The sequence below is a fragment of the Eutrema salsugineum genome, unplaced genomic scaffold (assembly GCF_000478725.1).
Source record: "Eutrema salsugineum unplaced genomic scaffold, Eutsalg1_0 scaffold_21, whole genome shotgun sequence".
Lineage (NCBI taxonomy): Eukaryota > Viridiplantae > Streptophyta > Magnoliopsida > Brassicales > Brassicaceae > Eutrema > Eutrema salsugineum.
Window position 1 is genome coordinate 310,473 of NW_006256821.1, and position 11,478 is coordinate 321,950.

The 11,478-nt window shown below is 41.9% G+C and overlaps 1 non-coding gene across 1 annotated transcript; it reads left to right on the forward strand.

Moving 5' to 3' along the window:
* The first annotated feature begins 231 nt into the window (after positions 1 to 231).
* Positions 232 to 338, forward strand: LOC112086287. The gene has a single exon (XR_002899409.1). It is a non-coding gene; the product is annotated as a small nucleolar RNA R71 (small nucleolar RNA).
* The last annotated feature ends 11,140 nt before the right edge of the window (positions 339 to 11,478 follow it).

The following is an 11,478-nucleotide window of genomic DNA, read 5'->3' on the forward strand; positions in this document are numbered from 1 at the left end:
AACTCCTTTACTTCTCTGCTGAGCCTCTGTTCTGAGCTTGAACCTTCAGATCTATTTGATCTGTCATAGTCTTCACCATAAGTATCATTGCTCAATGCTAAGTTCTCTACTAGCTCTAAAGCAGCATGTATCTCCTTTCCCAGAAAGTTCCCATTGGAAGCAGTATCCAGCTGGTTTCTAATCTTGGGAAGAGCTCCTCTATATAGTGTGCTGAGTAGGGAAGCCTCACTAAACCCATGGTGTGGGCATTGGTTTGTGTAGCTCCTGAATCTCTCATATGCTTCACCAAAACTCTCATTGCTGTGCTGAGTGAAGCTAGAGATTTGGTTCCTCAGTTTTGCAGTTCTTGAGGTGGAAAAGAACTTAGATAAGAAGGCTTGCTTGCATTGCTCCCTGGCTTGAATGGAGCCCCTTGGAAGATTCTTTTCCCATTGGTGAGCTTTGTCACCAAGACTGAATGGGAATACTCTTAGCTTGAAGCTGTCTTCTGAAACTCCATTAATCTTAGTCAGGTCACACACCTTATCAAATTGATCCAAGTGTTCCAAGGGATCTTCCATTGCTAATCCATGGAACTTGGAGTTCTGAACCATATTCAGCAATGATGCCTTCACTTCAAAGTTGTTGTTTTGCACAGGTGGTGCTTGAATTCCAGCTCCATACTGATGAGCATTGGCCCTGTCATTCTCTCCAACATAGACTTGGGGTTACTCATATCTTCTTTGCTGGTGTTGGAAGGGCTGGTGTTGGTGGTGCACCTGTTGTCTTTGCTGTACATTGGCCTGATGCCTCTGTTGATGAGCTTGAGCTTGTCCCTGGTGGACATAAGCTTGCTGTTGATGCACCTGTTCCTGATGAACATTACCCTGATTTAATCCTTGACCAACTCCATTACCAGCTCCATTACCCTGAGCCTGTTGCTCCTGAACCGGTTGTTCTATATCTACCACGTGCTCTCTTTGTTCTTCCATATCAGCCTGATCACTTTGTCTTCCACGTCTGTCCCTTCTCCTCCTTGGTACCAATATATTGATATTGTCGTTGAGAGGGAAAAGTGGACCACAGCTTCTTGATCTAGACCTGGTGTTCATACACCTGAAATCACAAACAGAACTTGAAAGTAACCAGTAAAAACAAGAAAATAAGCACTTGATCTCAAGAACAGATCAGAGCTTAATGCTAAACAAACCACAATTTGGCAACGGCGCCAATTGATAACTAAGAGTTTTCAAGGCTCTTGATAGAGGTTATCAATCCCCTGTCTTGTAGTACAAGGGGTTTATCAATCCAGATGTGGTGTTAGACACTAAACTATGTGATCAAGTTCTTAATTCAAGCAAACAAGAGTGGTTTTGATTATCTAAAGAAAACTACAAACTTAAACAGGATTAAAGATTAATGAAATGATTAAACAAGAACTAAACAATGACAAATGATGAGAATGTATGAATGATGATGAGAAAGGTCTTGTTTGAATCAGTTTAATCTGTCATTTAAGCATATAGACAATCATTCCCATGATGAATAACACTTAAACCTCTAACAACCTTGGTTCAGGCATTTCATCAAACACTTTTGGTGCATGAAATGCCCAGAATCTAGACCACATATGATTTGTATGGATCTAGCATAGAGAAGAAGTTGTAGAGAATGGAATATGCATGATCTAACCCCTAAGCTCACTAATCTACCACTTAAGCACCCTAATCTACATATCTAAGACCTTAATATGGAGATGACTCACTAATCATGATCAACACACTAGATCCTTTGCAAGATGTGTTGTTAATCATGATTAGAAGTGTATAGATAAAGAGATAGATGATAGATTTAGAAGAAAGCAGCTTTAAACACACAAGATCTCTTAAACTCTCTTGATTAAACACTCAATAATCGATATTTCTCTTCTTAGTGGAGTCTTTTTCACAAAAGAGGCAAGAGACAAAAGGAATAAAGCTTAGTTGTCTAAAAAAAACCCTAAAAAGTATTTATATCTCTCTAAAAATGAACCTGGTCAGCCCAGAACAAACCGGGTCCTGACCCGGCTTTAATGGATAAAGTGGGAATCCTGCGGGTTGGTCCAGTGTCTCCCAGGTAGCATGCCCAAGTCGCAGTAGATGAAGAACTTGTCTTGTGAGACTTAAATCGCTTTGTTTAAGCCGCACGCCCAAGTAGGAGTGTTTTGCGAGTCTTGCTGCGGCTTAATCTTCTTCTTCTTCAACTCGCAGGACCAAGGAGGTTTCTGGGAATTGTACAAACCGTGTGGGTTGGTCTCCATTACACACAGGTCGCAGGCTCAAGTCGGAGTAGATTGCGAGTGATCATGCGGCTTGGTTCCAGGCGCGGCCAACTCGCATGCCTAAGTCGCACGATTGTGGACTTAGCAATTTTCTTGCTCGGGAGCCTCAGACCTCATCCATTGATAGCTTACCCGCACTTCTCAACTCGCAGCATCAATTTCCAGGCATTCGTCTTCAGGCCTGCGAGTTAACCAAGTCGCAAGGCTTTCTCGCAGCATTCAGAGCAGCTTGGACCACTTCGCATTCCGGAGATTGTAACTTCTAAGATACTTGTCCGAATTGAGTGATTCATGTTTCAGAAGACAGAAGACTCATATATATCCAACTTTGATGAAGGAAGCTTCGGTTCTTGGGAAGTGTAAGGCTTCCTAGAGGGCTCGTCTTTGCAGTGCCTTTACACGATCAGAGAGAGGCGTCTAGACATGTGTCCATTCCGGAGACGTTATCTTCCTGCTCATAGCTCCGAATTGAATGACTCAAATATCTCTGACTCTCATGAAGGCCCCGGAAACTGAATCGGCCTGGACGTGCACCGTCCTTCGCATTCTTCGGAGCTCATCGGTTTGGTCCAAAACGGCAGCGAGACAGGAGTTCCTTCCGCCGAGCTTAACTTTCTGCTCACGCGTCCGAATTGAGTGATTTCACTTGCAATGGAACCGTGATCCAACCCTCTCCAACGTTTATGAAGCACCTGACATCTGAATCGGACCGGAAGGTCCCCCGGACAGGCAATTTCGGAAACGTGTCTGCACCCAGAGATTTTGGCCGAGAAATCCTTTAGCCGGTATGCGTTTTGGCCGATAAGCTCCATCCGCGGTACGTGTTTTGGCCGATAAAATCCTTCCTGGTACGCGAGAATGGCCGAGAAAAACCTTCCTGGTCAGCGAGAATGGCCGAGAACCTTCTTTTAAGCTTTGATCACCATTTCTCTTCCTGGATTCACCTCTTGAACTCCAAATAGCTCCAAATGCACCTGATAAACATTCAAAACATGCAAAGACTCATTGGGACCTAATGCATCTCCTAAGTCCTAAAACAAATCCTAAGGACCTAAAATGCATGGAATAAGATGGAGTGAAATATACAACTTAAATGATGCAAATTATGAAAATATCAGTTTACAACTTCACGCTGATGCACAGAGATGGCACGAAGTTCTCTTGCCTAACCGAGCCCTCACCATGTTAAATGAGCAATGTAAACCTCCGAACGAGCATGGAACAGCCGGGTGTGAAAATGAGGAACCAAGAACCTCTGAGAGAAGAATAGGGGCTGGCCGATACCATTTTGATCCGTACGTGTGGGGAGAACCTGAATACCATACCAAGAAGCTGTACTCGAGAGTTAACACCCTCCAAAAGTGGTGTAAGTGGCAAGACAAGACCATTCATGCGTGTTGGACTGTGTAAGGCAGCTGAAGAAGAAGGTCAAGCAACTCACCGCACCATCTTCACCCGATAAGAACTCGGCGACCTCAACAGCACTGGTTACACAGGAAGAGGTTGGAGAAAGCTCAAACGCGAGGAACCCTGAGTTTCCACCAGGCAAAGAGGACTGGATCGATCCGGCCACGACATTCCTACCTGAACCCTCGGAGAGCAGCCCACCATGACAGTCCACACCGTCTTGCTCAACATCAAATCCCTCGCACTACTTGGGATCAGACCTCAGCGACTGAGGTATCGACTTCAAACCCTTGTAAATATGCATCTTGTATATATATCATCTTGCATCTGTCCAGTTTTTCTTTTTATACTTCTCTCACACGCTTTTATAACACAAGGGACTGTGTTATTTAAGTGTGGGGGAGGAGCTTTATGTTTTCTGATCTTGTTTTCTTTGTTCTTATTTGACTTTTTGCATTTTGAGTCTCATATAGCTTAATGCACATGAAAAACCTGAAAATTTTCACAAAAAAAAATGCTCATTCTAGTTGCATTTCGCATTTTATGATCGAGTCTAGTTGCATCATGTAGGATTGCATCAATGCAAGGAGTAATGATAGGTTTTTTCCTAGAGAGTAAATCGCTTGAGAACTCGAACTAAATATGCTTGTGAAACTCATTCTGTGCTTGCAAAGTCTGAAACGATTCGAATCTGAGAAGCAAGTTTGAATTGAACTCAACTCTGATTAAGTGAGAACCTTGAATTTGATATCTAATTATCATGTTTGTGCACATCATCGGGAATTCATGGGTACCACATACATATTTGAGCTTTCTTACCCCTTTTAATCACTCTCGCTAGCTCAAATAGCTGATGTCTCATCTTGAGACAGTTCCCCGCCTTTAGCCAAGCCTTTATTTGAAGCCTAAACACCCTTCTTGTGTGCATGATTTGTGAGGCCTTGTTTCTAGTAGACTTGGTAAAAAGTGTTGGGTTTAGAGCGACAAAGATAGTGCTGCATGTAGACACTGGTCCAACATCAAGGGCCAGTCTAGGTTTAGCTGAAAGTGAGAGCATCGATTTTGAGTATGCGAGCTGAAAAGAAAAGAATCTGAGTGATGAAAGTGGAAAGAACCGGATTGGCTAGGGGAATGAATGCTTAAATGGAAGAAAGTGAGTGTGTGCTGAAAAGAAAAGCTCATGTGCTGAAAGGAAAAGAGCCTCAGGGAAAGAAAAGAAAAGATTCAAAAAGAGGCCTGGTTAAAGAAGAGCTTGTGTGTTAAAGAAAAGAAACTCGCTAAGTGGTTGTTAAAGAAAGCATTCCCCTAAGAGATGAAACAAAGAGAGTAACAAGAGCTGACTGAGTGTCAAAGGCAAAATGCCATTTGGGGTGAGTAGACTAGAGAAAGAGTCTTGAGAGGTTTAATTGCGAGTGTGAAAAGCATTTTGGCTGTGGGGTAGATGCAGTTCTATCTTTGTATGCATCTGTTGCTTTTTACCCTTAGCATTTTACTAAAGTCTACTAATTTTTGAGTGATCCCCTTGCATGGAGTTCCAGTTACTTGATTGAGATCATTTTAATCTCAAAACCCAGTCCCAAGCTAAATGAATTCACTTGATTTGCATGAACATGATCCACCTGGTTACAAGCTTAATGAACGTGAAAGAGTTGATAGAGAAGAGAACTTGTGGAGATTCCTTGTTTGAGTTGGCATATATCTGAGTATGGCTTTGCATTGCATATTTGAGCATGAACTTGAGTTCTCATTGTGATCACTTCTCTCTAAAAGGAAATATGAAGTCCCGTTGCATTACAACCTCTTTCTCTCATTCGTTCTTTTTGCTTGAGGACAAGCAAAGGAAAAGTGTGGGGGAGTTGACATGTCTATATTTTGCATCATTTAGGCTGCATTTCAGAGTCCATATCATATGTTTTCTCATGTATATTGAGTCTTTAGGCATCAAAATAGGCTTTAGGATTTGCATTAGGTCCCAAAGATTTTTTGCATGTTTTGAAGTCCTTATCAGGTGCTTTGGAAGCTATTTAGAGCTCAAGAGGAGGATGAGGAGTGGAAACGGTGAAGACGAGGTTCAAAAATGGTGAAAACCGCTGGAAGGAATTTCTCGGCGAAAACTCGTACCGGCTGGATCAGAACATCAGCCAAAATCGCTATCGGATGGTCGTTATCGGCTAAAAATTAGTATCGGGTGAAAATTCCATCCGATGAAGTTTTATGCCGAGGCAAGAAGTTTTTACCGGCTAAAAAGCTTACCGCGGTATACGATTCTTAGACATTTTCCTTATCGCGGGAAGCTTTTATTGGCTAAATCCCATTTTCACCCGCGTGCCTCAAAGATCTCAAAGCCGGGAAACTTCCAGTCCAAACCAGCTTACGGGGTCATCATCAAAGTTGGAGATAATCGAGCCAAGATCCCAGAACAGTTGGAGTCACATAATTCGGACCTGTGAGAAGAGAGATATTGCCTCCGGAAGACACGCCTGTCTCGCATGCATCTGAAAGCCGATCAAATGTGTTTCAAAGATTACGTGGGACGAAGCCCTTCCAGCTCGAACCAGCTTACGAGGCCTTCATCAATATTCAAGGTCTGTGAATTCTCTTTCCGGAACGCCTGAGGTCGTTCAATTTGGAGTCGTGTGCCGAAAGGTATTACCTCCGGAAGACGAGTTGGTCGATATGAGCCGAAAGGAGTTGCGATACGCGCTAAGTGTTTCTACAAGCCTCGGCATCGTTACCTCGACATTGCTCAGGCCGAGGCTCATCTCCTGAAATCATTTTGGGCTAGACCTCGTACCAACCCCTCGGTATGTTGAGATCAAGGCATGCATGCAAGAGAAGCGAAGCTGAAAATGACTAAGTGTTGAACATGCACCTCGGTATAAAGACCTTGGCGTTCCATGCCGGACTCCCTCTTCCTGAACCCCTCGACTACCAAGCTCCTCGGCATTATATGCCGAGGTCCCTTGTCACAAACCCAGAATCAAGAACAAAGTGACTTGAGGACACACGTGAAGATGGATTGAAGACTAGGGTTTATGCATGTTCTTAACATGTTCTTCTTGAGATCTTCATCTTGATCTTTGCTCACGTGCACCCCTCGGTATCAAGACCTTGGCTCCACTCTCTCACCCACCGTGGTGCTCACCCGACAACCCAAGAAGAGCGTTCAGTACCCGGTTTGTTCCGGGCTGACCCGCGACACTTACCCTTCACTATAAATAGATTTTAGGACCAGAAACCTAATGATCTAGATCTTATCTTATTTCCTGCCTGTGAAACTTGATTAATCTAATCTGATATCTCGTTTTCACATCAGAATCTTGTTCTTGTTTATCTCCTTTTATTCTCCAGCATTAAACTCCTCATCATGACTAGCTACTTGTCTTGCAAAGGACTTAGTGAGCTTGTTATGATCAGTGAGTAGTCGTTTAAGCGGCTTTAGATAGGTAGATTAGGGTGCTTTCATGATAGATTACTGAGTTTAGGGGTCTAGTCTTGCATGTTTCATTCTTTAACCGACGAGATATCTAAGCTGGATCCAAGCACATCTCTTGAGGTTTAGATCTGAGACAAATCTCGCATCAAAAGTGTTTGTAGAAATGTCTGAACCACTCGGTTAAAGGTTTAAGAGTCTTTCATGGCGAGAGTGATAGTTTGTTCTCTTAAATGACTTATTGAACTGGATCTTAAAGCTGATTGATTCATGCTTCTTAAAAGGGATTTTGGTATGAAAGAGGGTCAGTTTAGATGTTTAATACTTTCATGAGAAGATTAACATACTTTGAGTTCATGTTAAATGAAACCGCTTGATAAAACTGATTCATTAAGTTGCTAGTCTAGCTTGGAAGCACCCGAGTCTTTTATCCTGTCTAAAGCTTCGGCCTTTATCATATATTATCATCATCCAATCATTTGCTTGGTTATAGTTTGTCATTCGCATCTCCATCTAGTTTAAACATCATCTTTCATCTCATTTTCATGTTCATTTGCTTGTTAAGTAGATTAGATAAAAACTCTTACTTGATCATCTTGACTTAAGATCACAAGTAACATAGACTAGTGCCTCACACACAAGTTTGGATTGATAACCCCATGTACTACAAGACAGGGGATTGATAACCTCTACAAAGAGCTGAAAAACTCTTAGTTATCTTTATTTACAAAGAAACTCTCCGGTTGGGCTAATCCATGATGGCTCCAGCAGTTGCTAAGAAAGACCATCCAAGGATAACTGGATATGAGTCATGTTTGGTCTTCACTATGTATAGATCAACAGGTGCTATGCAAACTCCAATCCTTAGAGGTATATCTTGGGCTATCCCTCTTGGTGTTGCACTTAAATCATCTGCTAAGCTCATCATTGTCATGGTACTTGAAATGTGCTTAATGCCAAGTCTCAAAGCAGTAGCTTTGGACATCATGTGATTGCAAGCTCCAGAATCACAAAACAATATTGAGGAATCTTTCACATCTAATGTCACAAGAGATAAGAAATTGACATTTTTCTTGAACTTTGTGCAGAGTTCGAACTGGTCTACCATCGTGGGCGTGTGTGAACAAGTCTTTCATCTCTTGGATAGATTATTTTCTGTCATAATAGAAGGGCCTATCATGTAGCCTCTACATGCTTTGGCAAATGAAATTCTGTTGGGCAAAGTTTGAACTACTTCATTGAACTCTTCAAGTGCTTCTTTGCTGATCTTGTTTGTGTAGTCACTGGCTTCTTGGGGATCTTTGAGATGGATCCTGTAAACAGCTGCATCAGGTGATGATCTAGGAAAAGAAAGATACCTGGCTTTTCTGAAATAAGTGTTGATGTGCTCCTTAGTCTCCTTGCTGTATCTGAAGAAAAACTTGAAGGCAGCCTTGCTTCATGATGTCATCGAATCCGAGATAGAGAGGAATGGACTTCAAAAATTTGTCGAATTCGATCAGTCTCTCTCTGGATATGCTATTGGTTATTGGTTCTGATTTGTAATCAGATGAATTGTCCCCAGGGTTTGGATCTTCAACAAACAAACCATACTCTTCATCTTCTGAGAACTGCTCTTGAATCTTATTGTCACAAGTGTAAACCATGTTGCAAGATGCATAAGTGTTGGATTCCTCCTTTTCCTTTGATGCTTGTGCAGTGATTGAGAAGATAGCTTGATCAAAAAACCTAGATCTGGTCAAATGGGGTCGGTCTTCAGTTGAACAGGTTTCCGAAAGAGGTTGAAAGTTCTCCCAGTCTGAAGAATCATGCTCCACCGCGGGTGAGGAGCTTGGAGCCGCGGTGGAAGTGACTCTGGCCACGGGTGAAACACTCGCAGACGCGGTCAGCTTCCTCTGGCTCTCCATGCTTGCTTCTTCAATCTCTTCTTCTCCATGGTTGTTCTCTTGCTTCTAGTGGTTGTCAGGCACGTCTTGGGTATCCAAATCATTGGTTACAGTGTTCAGATCACACTTCTTATGATCTTTAGAAAGTTTTTCAACTTTCTCTTCTACTTCATCTAAGCATAAACAACTTTATCTAAAGTAGCATCAAGCTCTTCTGTCTTGTTTTATGATCTTTGCCATCGCTTCACTCATCTCTAACATCTCTCCATCAGAGTACCACTTGCTGTCTTTGAAATCTCTCTCCAAATCTTCGATCAGGACATTGCAGCCTCTTTGTTCCTTAAGTGTTTGACGAAGGGCAATTATGTTCTTTGCTTCTCCTTCTTCAACGTCTTTAAGTCTCCCCTCTAGAATTGCATTATATTTTAGCTTTTTATTCTCTACAGTCTTCATTTGACCAGAGAGACATTTGAACTTCCTGCTAAAATAAGAGTACATCGATTCCAGTTTCAAACAAAGGTATAATTCAGCAATAGCTTGTAGATCAATAAACTCATTCAGTGTGGTGTCTAATCGATCTAGTTGGAGCCTAAATCGATCAGCCTCAGTGTTCTGGTGCAGAATATGATGAGGTAAAGGATGAGATGGTGGACGGTTCACCAGGTGTGGTGAATAGGGCTCATCTTGATGGTGTGGAGTTCGCGAGTCTTCATGGTGATGGTTCGGATTAGGGTTCCGAACATGATGATCAGAATCACGCCTGGATGGTGATTCACATGCTGATGTGAGTGCAGTGGGCAACACAAGTTTTACACTAGACAAGCTGCAAGTGCACAGCAAACGCAGTAGTACTTAGGGATCGATTCCACAGAGATCTGTGTGTTGAGGACTTCTAACTGATGCTAAAAAAAATCGTAAACCTAATCTAATAAAAATGACTTTTGGTTTGTCACTAAATGTAATTATGCAGAGAATGAAAAAGCTGGAAATAAAAATCGGTTGAAAACTATATGAAAAACGGCGTTGGGTTCAAGGTTCATCTTTAGGGTTCATGTTCTAAAACACAAGGAATGTAGGCAAGGATTTTCTATGACTCTGAAACTAGGATAGACACATGTAAGATTAGCCAACTCTCGTCACCCTAATCATCTAATCACTTGTTCATGGCAATTAACTCTCACTCTCATGCCAGAACAAGATCATGCTTTGTAAATCAGAATCCATCTCTGCTAACATATCCTCCGTAGGTAGTTTTCGTCTCCTACGACGGTGATGTCCATAAGATCCAGTTCAGGCAACCCAGATACAACACTCTCGTGGCTCGGATTAAACCTAGGATCGGATTCTGGGTGATCAATCCAGAATTACCGCTTTGAGATTTGGATGAATGGGAGAATCATGTTACAAATTGAAATCATTTTTCCTAAAAACCTAGATGTCATTCGAACATGAGGTCCCTTTAAATTACCCTTTCACCCAACTAGGTGACTACTCAGACATGGCTTAGGTAGACATCATCATCGGTTTAGGACTAAGAAGAAGAAAAGTAAAAGAAACAAAGTTGCAGGAAATCTTCTCTTATTGAAGACAGAGTGGCGATGGAGAGCTTCTACAAATGCATAAAATAAAACCGAAAACTACAAATGAGTTCTCTCTCAAAGAGAAGAAAGAGATTCCTTTACAAAAGACCTAAAAATGAGTATTTATAGTGTTTCTCCAAGTCTTGGGCGTCTAGGGCTTGTAAATTGGGTGCAGGAAGTGTCTTGGGCTTTAGTTGGGCTTCTGAGGTTTGGAAATAGGTCCACCGGGGGTGAAACACCTTGAGTCGCGGTGGAAAGAAGGCTGGCCGCGGGTGAAAGCACTTGTGCTTGACTGGTCTTGTGTTGATTCGCCTTCAGTGCATTGATGATATCTGGAGATCTTACCGTTGGATTGATTTGAATCCAAGTGTGTTGGAAAGCTGGTTGTCTCCTCTATAATGTCTCCACATTTGGGGATGATGAGATGGTTAGAATGTCTTCATTGGTTGCCAAACTTCTGAGGGCCTGCATTTATCCAAAAATATACTTTTGCTCCAAAATGCACTCTAAAGCTCCAAGTTTCCTGAAAAGCCTTTTAAAACTCCAAAACATGGAAAACACTTATAAAACCTTTAAAAATGAGTAAAAAACATCTGCATAAGATAGTGAAAGTGATCAATAAAAGTGGTCAAAATCAGGTGTTATCAACTCCCCCAGACTTAAACCTTTGTTTGTCCTCAAACAAAACCAAAGATCTAAACCTGGAAAAGAGGTTTGAAAATCACAGGAACTAACAAAATCTCAGAGACCATGCTTCTAAACCACAGTTAGTCATTATGCTAAAATCAGGGATAGTCTAGAAAATTCTCACCAAAGCACAAGCATAACTAGTCCGTTGATCCATCATGCAAAAGTCTACACAACTTAAACCTA